General features: G+C 45.2%; 1 non-coding gene and 1 pseudogene across 1 annotated transcript; both read left to right on the forward strand.

The window, feature by feature from the left end:
- The window catches only part of LOC116813844 (epididymal secretory protein E3-beta-like), a 29006-nt pseudogene that overhangs the window by 2398 nt on the left and 10231 nt on the right, over window positions 1–16377 (forward strand).
- LOC116814019 (U6atac minor spliceosomal RNA) lies at window positions 1481–1607 on the forward strand. Its single transcript, XR_004371123.1, has one exon. It is a non-coding gene; the product is annotated as a U6atac minor spliceosomal RNA (small nuclear RNA).

A 16377-nucleotide genomic window follows, 5' to 3' on the forward strand; every position in this document is an offset into this window, starting at 1 on the left:
TGCACACCTGTAATCCCAGATACATGAGAAGCTGAGGCAGGAGAAATGCTTGAACGGAAAAGACACAGAAAAAGATGTTCATGGCAGCATTCTTTGTAAAAGCCCCAAACTGTAAATAATCCAAATAACCATCAAAAATAGAATATTATGGCATGTTCATGCAGTGTAATACCATGCAGTAATACATATGAATGAACCAAAGCTCTTTGCAAAACCTGAATGAATCTCACAAAAATAATGTTGAATAAAAGAAATCAGAAATGTTACAATTTCATTAATATAGGCTTCAAAAACCAGCAAAGTGACACTCTGTTGTTAAGGATGCATGTTTAGGGAGCAAAACTAGGAAAAGCAAACAAGGTTACCTTAAGGGGTAGCAGTTACTTTATGGGGGAGGAAGGAGTATCCATTAGAAAGTAGCACAAGGGGAATCTCTGGAGTGCTGACAGTGATCTATTTTTTGACCTGGGTGTTGGTTACAGGGTGTTCATTTATTATCATTTACTTGGCTGTACATTTTTTTTTTTTTTAGACGGAGTCTCGCTCTGTCACACAGGCTGGAGTACAGTGGTGTGATCTCGGCTCACTGCAACCTCCACCTCCTGGGTTCAAGCGATTCTCCCGCCTCAGCCTCCTGAGTAGCTGGGATTACAGATGCCTGCCACCATGCCCGGCTAATTTTTTGTATTTTAGTAGGGATGGGGTTTCACCATGTTGGCCAAGCTGGTCTCGAACTCCTAACCTCAAGTGATCCACCCACCTTGGCCTCCAAAAGTGTTGGGATTACAGGTGTGAGCCACTGCTCCCAGCCTTAGCTGTACATTTTTGTTTTGCATAATTTTCTATATGTGTGCTAAATTTCACTATGAGAAAAGATTTTTGGCTGGGCACAGTGTCTCACACCTGTAATCCCAGCACTTTAGAAGGCGAAGTGGGCAGATCACCTGAGGTCAGGAGTTCGAGACCAGCCTGACCAACATGGTGAAACCCCATCTCTAATAAAAATACAAAAATTAGCCAGGCGTGGTGGCAGCCACCTGTAATCCTAGCTACTGGGGAGGCTGAGGCAGGAGAATCGCTTGAACCCAGGAGGCGGAGGTTGCAGTGAGCTGAGATCGTGCCACTGCACTCCAACCTGGGCAACAGAGCGAGACTCTGGCAAAAAAAAAAAAAAAAAAAAGATCTTTTTACGGTGGCTCATTCTTGTAAATTTAGCACTTTGGGAGTCTGAGGCTGGTGGATTGCTTGATTTCAGGAGTTGGAGACCAGCCTGGGCAACATGGTGAAACCCCGTCTCTACCAAAAACACAGAAAATTCTCTAGGCATGGTGGTGGATGCCTATAGACCCAGCTACTGGGGATGCTGAGGTGGGAGGATCACTTGAGCCTGGGAGGTGAACTAAGGTTGTGTCACTGTACTCCAGCCTGGGTAACAGAGCGAGACTGCCTCAAAAAAAAAAAAAAAAAAGATAAAAATAATGTTTTGTATGAAAGGAGAGAACGTCAGCACTCCTCTTGACAAGGATGGAAGAGGCTCTCAGACCTGACAACATGCATGAAGTTAAGGCATTGCCACCTACTTCATGGCATCTAAACATCATGTTGTTGTGGTTGTTGTTTGTTAAAGACAGAGCCTACTTGATACCTATATACATATAGAAATATTAATTCAAGGTGAATTGTAAACCTAAATGCAAGAACTAAAGCTCTAAAATTCAGAAGAAAACATGAGTGCCAGGCGCAGTGGCTCACGCCTGTAATCCCAGCACTTTGGGAGGCTGAGGCGGGCGGATCACCAGGGCAAGAGATCGAGACCATCCTGGCTAACACAGTGAAACCCCGTCTCTACTAAAAATACAAAAAATTAGCCGGGTGTGGTGGCGGGTGCCTGTAGTCCCAGCTACTCGGGAGGCTGAGGCAAGAGAATGGCGTGAACCCGGGAGGCGGGGCTTGCAGTGAGCCGAGATCGCACCACTGCACTCCAGCCTGGGAAACAGAGCAAGACTCCATCTCAAAAAAAAAAAAAAAAATGAGTGAATCTTTGTGACCTTGGATTAAGCAATGGTTTCTTAGATGTAAAAGCACAAACAGCAAAGAAAAAAAAAGATAAATTGAATTTAACTCATTTTATTTTAATTTGATAGATAAATTGGACTTAAACCAATTTAACACTTTTGTGTTTCAAAGGACGCCATCAAGAAAGGCAACCCATGGAATGGGAGAAGATATTTGCAAATTATATATTTGATAAAGGACTAGTGTCTGGAATATATATAAAACTCTTACAACTCAACAATAAAAGGACAATTAACCCCATTTTTAAAAGGGCAAAGGGGAAACAAGGGGCTGAAAACGAGCTCAAATTTATTTTTTTTTTCAGACAGGGTATTTCTCTGTCATCCAAGGCTGGAGTACAGTAGCACGATCATGGCTCACCACAGCCTCAACCTCCCAGGCTGAAGTGATCCTCCCACCTCAGCCTCCCAAGTAGCTGGAACTACAGGCGTGCACCACTATATCTGGAACTCCTGGGCTCAAGCAATCCTCCTGCTTCAGCCTCCCAAAGTGCTGAAGGATTACAGGCGTGAGCCACTGTGCCTAGTTTTAAACGTATGAAAGATGAGTAAATAACAGTAAAGCCCTGGGTTGTGAAGATGTAATAATACAAAAAAGCAGAGAGAAGGCAGGACGTTTGACTCCTGACTGTTCCATCAAGGACTGTAGTCAGGAAAATAAATATTTTGAAGGTGAAAAATTAAAGCTCGTATTAGGATAAAAGACTATCAGAGAGCACTGAGTTGTCTTAAATTAAGTCGAGCCTCCTAACCCCAATAAAACACATCATAGTGCCAAATAAAGTTAAAAATCCAGCCAGGCGTGGTGGCTCATGCCTGTAATCCTAGTACTTTGGGAGGCCCAGGCGGGTGGATCTCTTTGAGCTCAGGAGTTCAAGACCAGCCTGGGCAACATGGTGAAATTCCATCTCTACAAAAAATGGCAAAATGAGCTGGGTGTGGTGGCTCATGCCTGTGGTTCCAGCTGCTCAGGAGGCTGAGGCTGGAGGGTTGCTTGAAATGGGTGGCAGAGGTTGCAGTGAGCTGAGATCATGTCACTGCACCCCAGCCTGGGCAACAGATGGAGACCTTGTCTGAAAAACAAATAAATAAATACATAAGTATATAAATAAAATAAAGTTAAAAATCTGAAAAAATAAAACGGGTAAATTATTTCAATCAATATTTCTCTAAGGAATATATACAAGTGGCCAATATGCACATGAAAATATTCTCAACATCATCAGTCATCAAAGAAATGCAAATCCAACCAGTGATGTGATACTACTTCTCAGCCACCAAGATGGCTAACATTAAAAAGACAGATAGGCCGGGCGCGGTGGCTCATGCCTGTAATCCTAGCACTTTGGGAGGCCGAGGCGGGCGGATCACCTGAGGTCGGGAGTTGGAGACCAGCCTGGCCAACGTGGAGAAACCCCATCTCTACTAAAAATACAAAATTAGCCGGGCATGGTGGCACATGCCTGTAATCCCAGCTACTAGGGAGGCTAAGGCAGGAGAATCACTTGAACCTGGGAGTCAGAGGTTGTGGTGAGCCGAGATCGCGCCATTGCACTCCGGCCTGGGCAACAAGAGTGAAACTCCGTCTCAAAAAAAAAAAAAAAAAAGATATAACAAAAAAGACAGATAAATGTTGGCAAGGATGTGGAAAATTAAAACCTTCATATATTGTTGATGGGAATGTAAAATAGAGCAGCTACTTTGGAAAACAGTTTGACAGTTTTGGCATTTCCTCAAAAAGTGAAACAGAGTTACCATAGGCCATTCCTAGGTACCAACCCAAGAGAATTGAAAATGTGTGTTCACACAAAAACTTATACACAAATGTTCATTATAGCATTATTATTTTTATTATTTTGAAATGGAGTTTTGCTCTTGTCACCCAGGCTGGAGTGTAATGGCACGATTTCAGCTCACTGCAACCTCCGCCTCCCAGGTTCAAGTGATTCTTCTGCCTCAGCCTCCTGGCTAGCTGGGATTACAGGCACCTGCCACCATGCCTGGCTAATTTTTGTATTTTTAGTAGAGACGGGATTTCACCGTGTTGGCCAGGCTGGTCTCGAACTCCTGACCTCAGGTGATCCACCGACCTGAGCCTCCCAAAGTGCTGGGATTACAGGTGTGAGCCACCTCACCCAGCTTTTAAAATTAAACACTTTAAATGGGTTAATTTTATAGTATGTGGGTTATATCTCAATACATGTGTTATTTTAAAAAGAGGGACCAACCACAGGGGCTCAAACTGTAATCCCAACACTTTGGGAGGCAAGGTGGAGGATCGCTTGAGCCCAGGAGTTTGAGACCAGCCTGGGCAACATAGCAAGACCTCATCTCTACCAAAAAAAAAAAAATTAAAAGGGGAAAAGATAATGTATCACTTTGAGTTTTCAACTAGCAGCATACTGAGTTCAGGCTGATATATACAATTTTTAATTAAGCTAGCTTCTACCTTCTCACTGCATTAAAGAAATCTCTATCATTCATCCAATAAAATGATTTATTGGCTGGGCGAGGTGGCTCATGCCTGTAATCCCAGCACTTTGGGAGGCTGATGCAAGTGGATCATTTGAGGTGAGGAGTTGGAGACCAGCCTGGCCAACATTGCAAAGCCCATCTCTACTAAAAATACAAGAAAATTAGCCGGGTGAGGTGGCACACACCTGTAATCCCAGCTACTGGGGAGGCTGAGGTATCAGAATTGCTTGAACTTAGGAGGCAGAGGTTGCAGTGAGCCAAGATCGTGCCACTGCACTCCAGTCTGGGTGACAGAGCAAGACACTGTCTCAAAAAACAAAACAAAGAAAAAAAAATATGTATATATATACACACACACATATCTATACACATATATATATGACTGTATGCCAAGCACTGTTACAGATACATGCAATGAGATAAGTAAGGTTTCTGCCAGCCTCATGGGGCTTACAGTCAGTGATAAGAAGTGGGAGAGGTAAGATTTCAGATACTTCAACAAGAGGTTAAGTAACTTGCCCAAAGTCACACAGTAAGTAGTAGAGTCATTATGGAAAGCAAGATCAATCCCATGGGACCCTAGTGGTCATTTAACCTAATGCCCTCTTTTCACATAAGAATCTGAGGCTCAGGGAGGCTAAATTGCTCAGTATCACCTGGCTTGTTACACACTGCCACAAATATAAAAGCGTCTGAAGTGTGGGAGTGCAAGGGGACCCTAGGTTCTCAAGGTCAATCCATCTGAGATCTCTTTCAACTAGCCTAATGAGCCTTGGCACCTTAAGGTACTCTCAGAAATATAAAAAGACCTCCAAGATGCATTAACAATTGTTTGTTGCTGTTTGCCACCTGCTAGGCATTGTGCCATGCACTGAGAACCTGGCAATGACCAAGATAGTTGCAGTTCATGCCCTGTGGGTGTATGGAATCTGGTGGTGCCCAAGTGCAGGTTTGATAGCTATTCCAGTGGCTACCTAAGACTCATCTTTGGAGACAAAGATACCTACAGATTTCTGGGCCCCTCCACACTACTGTGATTCCATTGATCTGGAGTCAACCTGGAATCTGTGTTTTTGATGCTTTGCAGGTGTTTCTAGTGTACCAGTGATTTGAGGAACCACTGACCTGCTATACCCCACCACTTGGCTTTATTTTTTTTCTTTTTATTATTTATTTAATTACTTATTTATTTTTACAACTTGACTTTTAGAGCTGAGAAAAGCAAGATTAAGAGAGACTTATGCAATCCCACAACCAGATCAAATATGTTTAATGCCCAAACCCCAGGGCAAAGCTTTCATTCATTCACTGAACAAACATTGAGCTCCTACCATGTACCATGCAGTATGTTGGGCGCTAGGATCACAGCAAAGAATAAGAGCACAGGTCCTGCTCTCATGGGGCTTCCATTTGGTGGGGGTGGGAGTAGGAGGCAGGGAGAAAGCTAGAAAAGAAAGAAACCGTTATTCTAGTCATGGAAAGTACTACAAAATGAGACTTAGCGCTGAGTCAGCAGAAGGTATACTAGGTTGAACGTCAGAAAATAGCCAGTATTTGGCCATTTTTGATCCACAGGAACAGCAGTTTCATGTGGTTCAGCTTTATAAATAGGAGTTCAAAGGAGATTGAGTCCTTTCTCCCCAGGATAAAAAGGGAAGGTGGCTGGCTGGGCACAGTGGCTCACGCCTGTAATCCCAACACTTTGGGAGGCCGAGGCCGCGGATCACTTTAAGGTCGGACATTCGAGACCAGCCTGGCCAACATGGTGAAAACCCATCTCTACTAAAAATACAAAAATTGGCCAGGCGTGGTGGCACGTGCCTATAATCCCGGCTACTTGGGAGGCTGAGGCAGGAGAATCCTTTGAACCCGGGAGGTGGAGGTTGCAGTGAGCCGGAATCATGGTACTGCACTCCAGCCTGGGTGACAGAGCGAGACCGTCTCAAAAAAAAAAAAAAAAAAAAAAACGGAAGGTGGCCTCACAAGATGGATATGATTTGAACATGTGAAGGACAAATAAAAGCCTAGAGGAAGGATGTGGTTAGAGCAGTGTCTCTGAGGAGAAATTGTGGACAAGAAGTGGGAAAACAGGACAGAATGAGACATTGATTCCATGGATATAGAGGAAATACTGTGCTAGGGAATACCTAGCTCATGAAAGAAGTATAATGCACACTCGCTGTTCTTAACAAGCCTACAAGGCCGGGCGCAGTAGCTCACGCCTGTAATCCCAGCACTTTGGAAGACCGAGTCGGGCAGATCACCTGAGCTCAGGAGTTTCAGACCAGCCTGACCAACATGGAGAATCCCCGTCTCTACTAAAAATACAAAATTAGCCAGGTGTGATGGCAGATGTCTGTAATCCCAGCTACTTGGGAGGCTGAGGCAGGAGAATCGCTTGAACCCAGGAGGCTGAGGTTGCAGTGAGCCAAGATCTCACCATTGCATTCCAATCTGGGCAACAAGAGTGAAACTCCGTCTCAAAAAAAAAAAAAAAAAAAAAGCCTACACTTTGCTTAAAGACATGGTAAAACCCGTGAATAATAAAAAATCAAATACCCACTTCCACACAAAGAGTCATGCTATAGCCACTGCCCTAAACACCCTTCCTGCCATTGGTTGCCCTGCCAAAAGCTACCTGTCCTCACTCCCTGACCCCAGTGCTACTTCCTCTATGACGTTATTCTCTTCTCCGCAGTTAGGACAGATGGCTCCCACCCCTGATTCCATGGCTCACTCTTTATAGTTCTTCTCTTTTTTTTCTATCATTATTTTTTTTTCCTTTTGAGATGGGGTCTCAAAAGGAGTGCAGTAGCACAATCACAGCTCACTGCAGCCTTAACTGTCTGAGCTCAAGCAGTCCCCCTGTCTCAGCCTCTGAGTAGCTGGGACTACAGTTTGGCACCACCACGTTGGCTAATTTCTTTTTTTTTTTTTGAGATAGAGTCTTGCTCTGTCACCCAGGCTGGAGTGCAATGGCATGATCTTGGCTCAGTGCAACCTCCGCCTCCCAGGTTCAAGGGATTCTCCTGCATGGGCCTCCCAAGTAGCTGGGACTACATGGTGGTGCCCACCACCATGACTGGCTAATGTTTTTTATGTTTTTACTAGAGATTGGGTTTCGCCATGTTGCTCAGTCTGGTCTCGAACTCCTGACCTCCGGTAATCCACCTGCCTCTGCCTCCCAAAGTGCGAGATTACAGGCATGAGCCATCACGCCCAGCCTAATTAATTTTTTTTATTTTTTGTAGAGACAGGGTCTTGTTATGTTGCCCCGACTGGTCTCGAACCCCTAGTCTCAAGCCATCCCCCTGCCTTGGCCTTCCATTCCTCTACTTTATACCACAGTTATTCACCAAGCTTGTCTTTGTTCAGTGTACTTCCTCATGGAAAAACTGAGGTGATATTCACCCTGGTTTTTCTACCAGTGTGTAACTGTCACTAGTACCAGCTCAAAAAATAAGAAATGAATAAATGAGTGATGACTATCACTATGTTGCTCAGGCTGGACTTGAACCCCTGGGCTGCAGTGATCCTCCCACCTCAGCCTCCCAAGTAGCTGGGATTACAGATGTGCCCCACCATGCCCAGCTCGCAATTTTGCTGTGTATTTAGGGTTATGTAAGGCTGTAGTAAATTGTCACAAGGAACAAATTTAGGGATTCAAGTACAGTTTAGTTCTAGGGTGAGCTACCTGCCAAAGTAAGGTTCCTGTCCTAGGGGCATCTTTTAGCTCTATCTCACAAAGACAAAACTTTCACTGTGAGGGGCCAGCCTGTGTATTCAACATGACCAAACTCCGTGCTGCTGTCTCCCCTGCTCCACTCCGCCTGCCAGGGGCTATCAGCTGAATACATGACCAGCTCACAGCAGCTCTAGAGCTGGCTTTGGCCTGCCCCATTGCTGTATGGTACAGAAAACTCCCACTCTGCCCATCCAAACAAATCCTCAGTGGACACTTGTCAGCTCCTTCTCTGTGGAAATGGTGCGCAGCTGCTGGCCACATTTCCCAAGGCTGCCCGTGTGTACTTGGAAAGCGCGGGTTCCTTCTCATCTATCTTTTCTGTAGAAGAAACAGTCCCTTCAGCTTTTCCTGATAGGCCTCATTTTCCAGCCACTGAAGTTGCTACCAGAGCTCTACACTGGACCCAGGTTGGCTAAGTCTATATGATTCAGGAGTTGATTATTCCAGTTTGTGAATTATCCAGGCCTTTTGCTCCCCAACCTCTGCCACGCCCCTCCCCCCCCCCCCCCCATTCTCTCTACTTCTGCTGTTTACGTGTCAGGAAATTTTAGTGCTCAGTAACATCTCCCTCAGTGTCTGGGAAGAATACCAATACTTCCATTTGTTTGGTGCTTTGCAGTCTACAAAATGACATTTCATGCACAAACTTACTTTAGCCTCCTAAAAGTCCTGCAGAGTAGATTGCATTATTCTCTTTTCCAGCTAAGCAGTGATAAATGACTTGTCTGTGATCACACAATCAGAAAGTGCAATTGGGCCTTGAACTCAGCTCACAATTCTCTGTCCAGTGTTGTCACTATGAAACCCACGGGGAATGCAAATTTTCCAATTTTGCTATCCATTAGAAATCATGGAAAGAGCTGGTTGGGAGACGGGTTTCCTGATACTTACAATGAGGTTGATTTAATTCTGTCTGCCTCCATGGCTGGAACATTTCACTTTGGCAGCCAGGCTGGAGTGCAGTGGACCCCTTGAGGGGTCCACAGATTCGACAACCATATGCATTGACCCCAAATGGATACACTTTCTGAGAAGTGTATTTTTTTAAATTGTCACTCTTGGGGTAATAGTGTGTATCCTGTTGGCATTCTGTCCACTGGATCATGTACTAATCACCCAAACAAAAAAAAATCAACATCTACATCATGTTTTACAACTTCTGAAGCATTTTGCAATAACTCTCTGATCTATGCATGGAGGGAAAATAACTGTATGAATATCCCCACTTTACAGATGAGAAAAATAAGTCTGAGAGAGCAACTCTGAGTAACTTTCCCAAGGTCACACAATTAGGGACCATTGGGGAGGAGCAGATATTTGACTCCTAATCTTTGGACTAGTTATCCATAATATCTATATCCCATATACTGATGCTAATTAACATGTGTATAGGCCTTTAAAGTTTTATTTTATTTATTTATTTTTTTTGAGACAGAGGAGTCTGTCGCCAGGCTGGAGTGCAGTGACACAATCTCGGCTCACTTACAACCTCTGCCTTCCGAGTTCAAGCAATTCTCCTGCCTCAGCCTCCTGAGTAGCTGGGACTACAGGCACGAGCCACCACACCCAGCTAATTTTTGTATTTTTAGTAGAGACAGGCTTTCACCATGTTGGCCAGGATGGTCTTGATCTCTTTACCTCATGATCTGTCCACCTCAGCCTCCCAAAGTGCTGGGATTACAGGCGTGAGCCACCGCACCTGGCCTTTTTTTTTTTTTTTTTCTTCTTAGACAGAGTCTCACTCTGTTGCCCAGGCTGGAGTACAGTGGCACGATCTCGGCCCACGGCAACCTCCACCTCCTGGGTTCAAGCGATTCTCGTGCCTCAGCCTCCCAAGTAGCTGGGATTACAGGTGCCCACCACCACACCCAGTTAATTTTTGCATTTTTCGTAGAGATAGGGTTTTGCCATGTTGGCCAGGCTATTCTCAAACTCCTGACCTCAGGTGATCTGCCCACCTTGGCTTCCCAAAGTGCTGGGATTACAGGCATGAGCCACTGTACCCAGCCAGGGTTTTAAAGTTTTACTGGACATTTTCACAATATTAGTTCATTCCATCTTCAGCAACATCTGTGAGTAGATACTGTTATTATCCCAATAGTGCATTTATTTATTTATTTAGAGACAGAGTTTCGCTCTTGTTGCCCAGGCTGGAGTGCAGTGGTGTGATCTCAGCTCACCACAACCTCCTCCTCCGGGTTCAAGCAATTCTCCTGCCACAGCCTCTCGAGTAGCTGGGATTACAGGCATGTGCCACCACGCCCAGCTAATTTTGTATTTTTAGTAGAGATGGGGTTTCGCCATGTTGGTCAGGCTGGTCTCGAACTCCCGACCTCAGGTGATCCGCCTGCCTCGGCCTCCCAACGTGCTGGGATCACAGGTGTGAGCCAACACCCGGCCCCAATATTGCTTTTAAATTCTCTCAGATTATCACTACACCCTTTCACCTTGGAGTGGTAAAGACAATTCTCAAAAACATATATTTATTCTTTCTACAGATGTTTTGAGTACCTAATGTGTAAAACCCTGCACTCATTACTGTGGTCAGAGCCTATAACTTCTGTATTCCTGATTTTCCTTGGTATTTAGCAGAATCAGAACATCATACTTGTGATTAGCTAGAAACAAGGGCAGACAGACTAACCTAGTATTCTGTAATCAGAAATAGATGATGAGTTTTGCAGAAGGGAAATGACTAGGCAAAATAGGCGGGTGCACAAATGGCACCAGATGCTTTAATGAGTGGCTGTTTCCACAGACTAGAAATCGGTTTTATGGCCAGGCGCGGTGGCTCATGCCTGTAATCCCAGCACTTTGGGAGGCCAAGGTGGATGGATCACGAGGTCAGGAGATCAAGACCATCCTGGCCAACATCTCTACTAAAAATACAAAAATTCGCTGGGCGTGGTGGCATGTGCCTGTAATCCCAGCTACTAGGGAGACTGAGGCAGGAGAATCGCTTGAACCAGGGAGTCAGAGGCTGCAGTGAGCCGAGAATGCACCACTGTACTCCAGCCTGGGGACAGAGCGAGACTCCATCTCAAAAAAAAAAAAAAAAAAAATTCAGTTTTATATGTGCAGTCTATAAAGGACCATTAGCCTAGCCTTGGTCTTTCAGCCATGTTCACACAGAAATACCAATCATTATGAGTAATGTCATTGTCAAATGCTGAGAATAATATTACAGGACATGGTTATTGAATCAACCAATAATTAAAGGTTGGCTCTGGCACCTCCCTTGAATTGGCTCAAGTTCTGGAGTTCCCATGCATAGGGAAATCAGTGGTGTATTATTTCAGTGATTAAGAGAAGAAGAAAAGGTCACACACCTTTTCTTTTTTTATCTTTTCTTCACTTCTTCTCTTTTTACTCTCTTTTCTCTATAGCTACCCAAAGAGGGAAGGTTGATGATTAAATGGAGACACAGGATTGGAAGGGATTGTCAAAAGACAAAGTTACAACAAATTTAGTTTTACATCTTTTTTTTTTTTTTTTTGAGACGGAGTTTTGCCCTTGTCTGTCACCCAGGCTGGAGTGCAATGGTGCGATCTCAGCTCACTGCAACCTCCACCTCCTGGGTTCAAGCGATTCTCATGCCTCAGCCTACTGAGTAGCTGGGACTACAGGCACCGGCCACCACACCTGGCTAATTTTTGTATTTTTAGTAGAGACAGGGTTTCACCATATTGGCCAGGCTGGTCTCCAACTGTGACCTTGTGATCCGCCCACCTCAGCCTCCCAAAGTGCTGGGATTACAGGCGTGAGCTACCGTGCCTGGCCTCAGTTACCTATTTTTTTTTTTTTTTTTTAGACAGAGTTTCATTCTTGTTGCCCAGGCTGGAGTGCAATGGCGTGATCTTGGCTCACCGCAACCTCTGCCTCCTGGGTTCAAGCGATTCTCCTGCCTCAGCCTCCTGGGATTACAGGCATGTGCCACCACACCCAGCCAATTTTATATTTTTAGTAGAGACAGGGTTTCTCCACGTTGGTCAACCTGGTCTCAAACTCCCAACCTCAAGCGATCCACCCACCTCGACCTCCCAAAGTGCTGGGATTACAGGCATGAGCCACCACGCCCAGCCCAGATGGTACTCTTAAAAGAGGTAACTGAGCCGGGCGCCGTGGCTCACGCCCATAATCCCAGCACTTTGGGAGGCCAAGGTGGGTGGATTGCCTGAGCTCAGGAGTTCGCGACCAGCCTGGGCAACACGGTGAAACCCCGTCTCTACTAAAATACAAAAAATTAGCCAGGCATGGCAGCGGGTGCCTGTATTCCTGGCTACTTGGAGGCTGAGGCAGGAGAATTGCTTTAACCTGGGAGGCGGAGGTTGCAGTGAGCCGAGATCGTGCCACTGCACTCCAGCCTGGGTGACAGAGCAAGACTCCATCTCAAAAAAGAGTGCCATCTGATTCCAGCAGGTCCCTAACTTTTTTTTTTTTTTTGAGACAGAATCTCACTCTGTGGCACAGGCTGGACTGCAGTGGTATGATCTCGGCTAACTGCAACCTGTGCCTCCCAGGTTCAAGCAATTCTGTCTCAGCCTCCCAAGTAGCTGGGACTACAGGCATGCAGCATCATGACTGGCTAATTTTTGTATTTTTAGTACAGACGGGGTTTCCCTATGTTGGCCAGGCTGGTCTCAAACTCCTGACTTCGGGTGATCCTCCCACCTCAGCCTCCCAAAGTGCTGGGGTTACAGGCATGAGCCACTGTGCCCGACCAGGTCCCTAACTCTTATACATCCCAAAGCTTCAACCTGTCTGTGTCTACCTTCCACCCCTTTTCTGAGATCCTCTCTCATTTTCCTCTTGCTTTCCTCTTTTTCTCATGTTACAAAAATCAAAGCCCATCTTTTTCCTTGTCAGTTCCTTTAGTACTAAGCTGGGTCATTTCAATTGATCTATACTAAATGAAGGCAATGTTTCTTGACCTTAACGACAAGAAAATCCCCTTTAACAGAATTGTCAGGCCCACTTTTGAAGTGAATTTCATCCAAAATAAATGTAAAGCAAATCAAATCAATGCGTTAAAGGCAGCCTTGTAAACTAGGCCCCCCTCTCATTTTAATAAGCCCAATAAAAGGGGTTGTCTCCCCCAGTGCCTGGGAATCTCTAAAATATGGGTGAGATTTCATGTCAATAAGGGTCATTTGCATTAGGTCTTGCTCTGTTGCTCAGAGTGGAGTGCAGTGGTGCGATCCCCAGTCACTGCAGCCTCAACCTCCTGGATTTAAGTGATTCTCCCACCTCAGCCTCCTGAATAGCTGGGACCACAGGTGGGCACCACCACACACAGCTAATCTTGTTTTTTTTTTTTTGTTTAATCTTGTTTATTAGAAACAAGGTCTCACTATAATGCCCAGGCTGGTCTCAAACTCCTGGGCTCAAGAGATCCTCCTGCCTCAGCCTTCCAGGGTGTTGGAATTACAGGCATGAGTCACTGCCTGGCTGAAGTTGTTTTATAAATTCTAAATGAACTTGCAAAAATGAGAATAAAAGGAGACTTTGAAGCTGTCCTTACAGGATTAACAAAAATTCTGTGACTCACACCTGTAATCCTAGCACTTTGGGAGGCTGAGGCAGGCGAATCGCTTGAGTCCAGGAGTTCAAGACCAGCCTGGGCAACATGGTGAAAATCCATCTCTACAAAAATATACAAAAATTAGCTGGGCATGGTGGTGCACGCCTGTAGTTCCAGCTACTCAGGAGGCTAAGACGGGAGGATTACTTGTGCCTGAGAGGAAGAGGCTGCAGTGAGCCGAGACTATGCCACTGCACTGTAGCCTGGGCAACAGAAACAGTCCCTGTCTCAAAAAAATGAAATAAAATAAACACACACACACACACACACACACACACACACACACACAAAATAAACCAAAAATAACCAAACAAACAAAAACTCTGGACAAAATGTATTTATAATTAAGCATGAATCAGGCTGCACTAATACTGAGCATTTGCATCCTGATTGTTCCTATGGATAGGATCTCTGACATTAGAATCATAAGGCTTTTAAGAATTGCTTAAGATGTTTTTCAGATCCTGAATTCCAGCCAAACAGCTGACATCAACCAGTTTGAAGACCCCCATAGAAGAATGAAATCATCATGAGAACAGTTTCTTCATCCCTGTTCCATGACTTCACCCTGCCATCTTCTGCCCACTCCCAAACTCTTAAAATCTCTAGCCCCAAATGGTCGGGCCTGGTGGCTCACGCCTGTAATCCCAGCACTTTGGGAGGCTGAGGTGGGCGGATCACGAGGTCAGGAGATCGAGACCATCCTGGCTAACACAGTGAAACCCTGTCCTTACTAAAAATAAAAAAAATTAGCCAGGTGTGGTAGCATGTGCCAGTACTCCTGGGCGCAGTGGCTCACGCCTGTAATCCCAGCACTTTGGGAGGCAGAGGCGGGCAGATCACGAGGTCAGGAGATCAAGACCATCCTGGCTAACACGGTGAAACCCTATCTCTACTAAAAATACAAAAAATTAGCCGGGCGTGGTGGCGGGCGCCTGTAGTCCCACCTACTCGAGAGGCTGAGCCAGGAGGATGGCGTGAACCCGGGAGGCGGAGCTTGCAATGAGCCAAGATTGTGCCACAGCACTCCAACCTGGGCGACAGAGCAAGACTCCGACTTAAAAAAAAAACAACAAAAAAAAAAACAAAAAAAACCCCTCTAGCCCCAAACTTCTTGGGGAGATGGATTTGAGGTTTCCACTTGTTGCCTTGCTCAGTGGCCCTATGATGAACCCTCTTTCTCTGCTATAACATGGTGTCTCCACATATTGACTTGTTGAATGCATCAGGCAACAGACCTATTATGATTGCAATTTGGGGTGTTTTCCCTGGAATCTATTCCCTGGGGTGACTTCTGGTACTTTATAATTAACAGTAAGTGGAATAAAATACTTAATCCAGGAGATCTGTGATGAGGTTTATTGTGTAGGAAGGATGCCAACCAAATTTGGAACTCTTGTCCATATTCTAGATAGAGGAGTCTTTGTTCTGAAAAATCCAAAGACTCCCGCATCTTGAATATGGAGAAAGAGGAAAAAAAAAAAAAAGAAGGACGACTAGAACTGCATGAATTTCCATTTCTAGAACTATTAGGGTGATAACATAAAAATCTTGCAGCCAGACATGGTGGCTCATGCCTATAATCCCAGCACTTTGGGAGGCCAAGATCACTTGAGGTCAGGAGTTGGAGACCAGCTTGGCCAATGTGGGCATGGTGGGCGTGGTGGGTGCCTGTAATCCCAGCTACTCAGGAGGCTGAGGCAGGAGAATCGCTTGGACCTGGGAGGTGGAGGTTGCAGTGAGCCGAGATCACGCCACTGCACCCCAGCCTGGGCAACAGAGTGAGACTCCATCTCAAAAAAAAAAAAAAAAATCTTCCTGCTACAAACTTCTTTAAATGCTGGATAAAACACAACAAACATCCCTTTAATTGTGTAGCTGAGCCCCTGAGAAAGCAAGGGAAATCTCCAAAGGCCAAAATCAAAGCTGAAACTGGAAACTAGAGAGAGAGAAAGGATAAGGCTGCTGCTGCAGCAGCTCGGCTGTGGGTATTGGCCTCCATCTAGGTCATCAGGGCACTTGGGTTTTCATGACCACAAGGGGACAGTAGAGTAGGCATAGAGTTGGAACTGAGACCCCCTGCTTGTAGCTAAAAACTTTGAATGGCTATGCCCTTAGGGAAGGGAAGAACTAAAAAACATCCACTCACTAACACAGGGAAATGACAAGGAAGCTTGTCTGTTTCAGCTTAGACTTTAGATAGGGATAAAAAAAAAAGTCACATCTGATAATTTCACACTATGGCTTGCCCTCACATGAGTTTGGGGTTCAGTTTATTCTACTTCTGTGATTCGCACATCCTCAAGCTATGACATTAATATAGAATGTGGAGCTGAGCATGGTGGTGTGCACTTGTAATCCCAGCTATACAAGAGGCTCAGGCAGGAGGATCATTTGAGCCTAGGAGTTCGAGACAAGCCACCAGCAGCCTGGGCAACATAGGAAATTTCTGTCTCAAAACAAAACAAACAAAACAAAAAAACAGGACTCTGGCAGAAGCA

Source organism: Hylobates moloch, unplaced genomic scaffold (genome assembly GCF_009828535.3).
Source record: "Hylobates moloch isolate HMO894 unplaced genomic scaffold, HMol_V3 SCAFFOLD_9, whole genome shotgun sequence".
NCBI classification, from domain to species: domain Eukaryota; kingdom Metazoa; phylum Chordata; class Mammalia; order Primates; family Hylobatidae; genus Hylobates; species Hylobates moloch.